Below are 6,000 nucleotides of genomic sequence, written 5' to 3'. Positions count from 1 at the left end.
GGAGCTGTAATGATTAAAACAGAGTATTGTTCTTGGGGTTGCTAATTGCATACCTGAGGAATGAGGCCCGCTCAGCCCACGGTGTGTTAACACAGACCTCAGCCACAGGGCCAGGCCCAGCCTGGCAGGGAGCCAGGCACGGAGGTGACAGGGGTGGGGGTGGGTGGTCCCAGGAGCAGTGTGTCCCCAAATGGGGTGATTAAATCAGCCTCATCTGGGGACCTATTGAAAATACAGCTTCCCAGTCCCCGCCCCAGGCCCATTAAAGCTGTGTCTGGGGGACTGAGGGCCCAGGAACATGTATTCTTGACAAGCTCCCAAGGTGATTCTGAAGGCCAGTCTCAGCCTGGGGTTTCAAACTGCCCCACCCCAAAGCCAGACGGAGCCCTGCCTCACCTGGCCCAGCTCACCTGGAGAATGTGGCAAGATTCAGAAAGTGACCCGGGGGAGAGGACAAAGAGAGGGAAGATTTCCTGGGAACTCAGGTCAAACCTTCCTCATGAGCTGAGGGACCCAGGAAAAGTCACCCCACCTCTCTGAGCACAGGCTGTTGACCCGGAAGCCGAGGGAGCTTAAGCCTCAAGACTCCCCCAAGGCCCTGGGAGGGGCCCTAGTGATGGGTTCATTTGCTCCTGTGTGTTGTGTGATTTGCAAAAGCAAGATATGTTTATCTTCTTTTTCTTAGCATCCCCACTAAACTGTGTAAGCTTCAGGCTCCCTGAAAAATAGAGTCATTTGGACGTCACAGGGGGCCGTGAGGATGAGACGAGCAGATGTGGGTAGAGCTGCCGGCCCACAGCCTGACAGCTGACTCTCCGGGGAGAAAGCACAGCTGAGAAGGGGCTCAGCCTCTCAGCGCCTCAGTGCCCTCATCTGGGAGAGGGACGTGGGACTGTAACGGCGACCTCACACCACGCGAGCATGAGATGAATGAGGCTGGATACAGCACCTGGCTCAGTGCCTGGCGCAAAGCAAGCGCTCTGCACGTCCGGCCAGGGATGCACAGCTGATGAGCGACCGTGTGACAGAGTGGGTACATGAGCAAGCAAGGCAGCCCAGCCTGCAAGGATTGTGTGATGTGTGTGCTTTTGAAACCCCGTTCCCTGGAAATGGTGAAGGAAGTTAAGGTCCCCTTTCACCAAGCCAGTTTAAGAGCTGCCCTGCCAAGAGGCAGGGGAATGGACTCAATGAACCAGATTCGCTGTGATTCTGGGACAGGAGTGACAACAGCCCTGATCTTGGGCCAGTGGTTTCTGGGAAGACACCTGTTCCGAAGAGAGGAGCAGACACTCAGATCAGAGGATGCTGCAAGTCAGGACAGGAGGGGAGCTTGGGGATGGGATGTCATCCAGTCCAACCCTCTCCCATACTTCCTGTGCTACCAGCAATTGTAAGTGACATATGCATGGTGGACTTCCTGGAGGAGATGGCTTTTCAGCCAGGAGGGAAGTGACAGGGATGGGCAGAAAGAAGACAAGACCAGGAGATGCCAGACGCTGGACAGTCATCAGCATAATTATGGACGTTAGATGAGCACATGCTATGTCAGGATTTGTCTAAGTGCTCTACTCAGATGTTCTCATTTTTAGAGTTCTTTTCTTGTTTTTGTTTTACTCACTTTTATACTAATAGTTTTTAAGCTCTGAGACAATTTCAAACTTGTAGAAAATATTGTACGCTGAGAACTTTTTTCTGGTTCCTTTGGAGACTAAGCTGCTGACCTGATGTCCCAGCACCTCAAATTCTTTACTTTCTACAAACAAGGACATTTCCCTACACAACCACAGCAAAACCATCAAATCAGGAAGGTAGCACTGAAACACTGCTACCTTCCGCTCCCCAGGCCCCGTGTTCCTGCGCCAACTGGCCTGGCCGGGCAATGCCCTTTACAGCAAAAGCACACAGTTTACAGTCCTCAGTTGTCAGATCTTCTCATTCTGGGCCAGCTCCTCATCCTTCCTTTCACAGCCTTGACACTTTTGAAGATTTCGGGTCAGTTACCTTGTAGAATTCGGGTTTGGCTGGCTTCGTTTGTGGCAGGACTCTCCCAGGCGGCACTGACTTGGCTTTGCATCTGTTCCATTATGTCATCTGGGGTCACCTGATGAAGGTGGTGTCTGCCAGATGTCTCCACAGGCAAGGACTCTTTCTCCCTTTGTCACCGAGAAGTTACTTTGTGAGGAGCTACTTTGAGACTAGGTAACTAGCCCATTCGTCACCAAACTGCCAGTTTATTCACTTACTTATTTATAGCAGGATGGACTCATGGTTTCTTATTGTCGTCAACAATTTGGAATCCATTGTTTACGTTAATGCTCATATTGGCCAGTGGTTGCCCCTTCAGGTGGTTCCTGGGACATTCTGGCACGTCTCCGCTATTCTTTGAGTATTTCCTTAATTTCTGGCACAACAAGACATTCCAGCTTCATCTTGTACTTTCCCTGCCTCGGCCCTAGAATCAGCCAGGTCTCTAGGGAACCCTGGTTCCCCTGGTTGAGTGTGGTATGTAGAAGCCAACATCTGGGTGCTGAATGTGCTCATTGCTTTTAGGGAGCTGCTATCCCAGGCCCTCTCAGTAGACAGAGTAGGGGGCAGGGGCAGGAAATGTATTTATTTACACACACACACGTACACAGATATATATATGTACACACACACTATATGGTAAACACATAATACACGCACTTAGATCTATATTTATTTCTGTATCTCTATTATATTGGAAGCCATGCATCCACACTGACACCTCAAATTCCAGTCCAGCACCGTATCTATAACTCCCTTCTCTGATGTGAAAAGCTGGACTTCCTTTATCCATACGTTTTTACCAAATTGATGAATACCTTTATATGTAACTCACTACTGCCACCACCCCCCCTACACACACACAGGGATGCGCTTTGTGGCATTTGGGCTCTGATACCCGCACCAGGTCACCCTTCCGTGGGGTGGCCTTGTCCCTTGCTCAGGCTCTGACCGTCCTCTGGGCCACTGTTACCCCTGTGGACACTCTCCTTACCAGTCAGTAAGTGGCAAAGCCCAGATTCAAACCAGGTCTGTCCGACCCTGAGCTCTTGAACACTGTGTTCTCTAAACAGTGCCGAGAGGGAGCACAATTTACGTCCCAAGTGAATTTTCCCGGTCCAAGGGAATTGAGGACGTTCTCAGCCTCAGCCAGGACTGGTTCTCCCGGGGAGGGAAGGCAGCAACCCCACCTGTAGCCCTTCTGTGGGGCTGGACACCTGCCTCTTTGCTCCTGCGGGCTTGTGGCTTCAGCAGGGCCCTCGGTCCTCCCTAGAGGTAAACTCTGGAATTAGGAATGATCTGCTTGCCTGTGGCCAATAATAAAAACAGCTCACTGTTTTTTCAACATCTTACAGTTTACAAGGCCCTTAGCAAATTTGCTGAGTCTTCATAACAGCCCTACAAGGTAAGGATCACTAAACCCATGTTACAGGCAGTGAAGCTGAGGCTCAGACAGGGGAAGAGACTTGACCAAAGCCTGAATCTGACAGCCAGCGGGTGTCAGAGCTGGAATCACACTCAGGACCAGCTAACCTGGTCTGATCCTTTGCACCTCCCCCTCCGGTACCCCCACCCCTACTTCTCTCTTCCAGGGACGGCTTGGCTTAGGAGGGCTCACCTCACCCCTGAGTCCTTCCTGAGGACCCCTAGGTGTGTGGCTCCAGTCACAAATGGTAGAGCTGGGCAGTTCTGTCCCTGGCCCGTCAGAGCTCCCAGGCTGAGGCAGTCATCCCAGGTGGTGGCGGAGCCAACAACGGTGCAGTTTGGATTTACACCCTCTCTTCCCTGAAGCCTGGCCCCTGGGACCAGCAAACAAAGGGGTGGTCTGTGTTGTGCGGGGTTAGACCTTCTACCTCATTATCCCAGTGCATCCCGTGGGAGGGCCCAGCCCCGGCACAGGACAAAAACCCGGTGTCAGCAGGCCCAGGGCCCAGGCCGTGTGAGGGCGGCAACCCCACTGGCACTCGTGGCTCCGCTCAGCCTGTCGCAGGCGGGGCAGCCCAGCGGGCAGGCGGCACACTCATCAGCCCGCACGTGACCGGGGCCCTGAGCCGCCGGGCTGCCTCATGGGAGCCCCAGGGAGGCCAGGCTCCTGCATCCCGGTGACTCCGCTGGGCTCTGGGAGAGGCACCTGCGTGCGTCAGTCCCAAGCTGAGCTCAGCACAGAACTTCTTCCCTGGCCTGCCAGGGACTCCACTCCCCACGGTGGGAACAGCCTTCGTCCCCCAGTTCCACAGAAGGGGACCTGAGGCCCGGCTACGTGATCCCTGCTGAGGCAAGTATGAATGCCCACTGGGTGGGGCTGCTGGGGGCTTCAAGGCCTCCGCCCACCCCAGAAAACTGATGGGACCCCCTCACCCCCCCAGTGCATTCTGAGGGCTCACCCGCTCCCCCAGGGTGGAGGAGAAAGTCACAGCCAGCCAAGGGGCCATCGGAGCCCTCTGTGGTCCTGGTAAGGGAGGGGCCAGCAGAAGGGGCCAAATGCCTTCTGCTGCCGGGCAGGGGGCACACGTCACCAAGGCAAGGTGAGCCTCCCCGGAGCTGGAAGGGTTTCTGGGTGACCTGGCCGGCTGGCCCCAGCTCACGATGCTGCCTGGGGCCCGTCACTCCCCTGTCAGGCCTCAGCTTCCCCGTCTGTAAGATGAGACCATGGTTTCTGGTCAGCGGTCCCCAGTCTATTCTCGATGGAGCTGCGGCCTCCGTGGGGGGAGGGGCAGGCATGCCAGGCAGGTGGGACTCCAGCCCCCACTGAGACAACATCTCCAGAGCCGGACCTTGGGCTTCTTTTCATCCATGGGGTGGAGGCAGATGGTTGGGGGATGCGGGCTCCCATTGAGGGTTTGGCTGGAAAATAATAAGGTGTGAAAACCGCTGGCCCAGGGGAGCCTCGGCTCCCCCAGCACAGCCGCTGCTGGCTTCCTTCCCTCCTCTTTCCTGCGAGGCTCACTCAGCGCCTGGCCTGTGTAGCCCCACTGCGCACAGGGCCCCAGCCAGGCCCGGGGCGAACTCGGCCACAGCAAACACCTGGTCCTGCGACCGGTGAGCAGGTAGGAGGATGCCCAGGCTCGGCCGGTGGGCCTGGGGACAGGAGTGGGTCTTATACAAAGACCAATTTTTTACTGCAATTTACCTACCTAGTATAAGTGTAACCATCCAGAGCTATTTTGCCTGTGTATTTAGAAAACACAGAAGAATCTTTATCAAACCTATACATAAACTTGTGAGTGCTGAGAAAAACAAAAGAAGTGAGTTGAGAGCTGCCTCAGTTTCCCTGAGGTGTTTGTCCTTAAAGGGGCAAACTAACTGCAAGGTGACTGGTGACAGTGCCCTCCGGTCTCCCTAGTTCAATGCCAGGGGTGCAGGGAGAACAGGACCGCACTCCTACCCTTGGGGATCCCAGGCACCAGGGGTCTGACGCGTATAGAGATGGTTTTATCCACGCCAGAGAGGGCTGTGACCAAGAGATGACCAGTCGGGGGGTCAGCTGTTAACACACAACCAAGTGGATACGTATAGCAACCTCAGAGCATGACAGGTGATACGAATTAAATGGGCAACAGGACAGAGAGCAATGGGGCCAATATTGGACAGACGCCCAGAAAGGCCCCTTGGAGGAGGGGCATGGAACCAAGTGCCCTGAAGGGAGTCTATGAGAATCTGAGGAAAGAGTGTTTTTCACGAGCAAAGCCCTGGGGTTGGAAAGGGCTTGGCTTGTTGAGGGAACAGAGGCCAGTGTGGGTGCAGCTGTCTCCTCACAGGCCAGGCAGACGCACTGCCTTTACGGCGGACACCTGCCCCATTCCCCTGCCCCATCCTGGTACCTAGGAAAAAGCACATAGCAAATTCTCTGCTTCCTCCATCTCCTGCAACTCAGCTGCCCTTAACTCTATGTTGGATGCAGCGTCACAGATGAGGAGAATTCCTGCCTCATAGAGACTAAGCCCCAGGCCCTCAGGGAAGGACCCATGGCTGGCC

The sequence above is a fragment of the Camelus dromedarius genome, chromosome 14, assembly GCF_036321535.1.
Source record: "Camelus dromedarius isolate mCamDro1 chromosome 14, mCamDro1.pat, whole genome shotgun sequence".
NCBI classification, from domain to species: domain Eukaryota; kingdom Metazoa; phylum Chordata; class Mammalia; order Artiodactyla; family Camelidae; genus Camelus; species Camelus dromedarius.
This window is presented reverse-complemented; position numbering follows the sequence as displayed.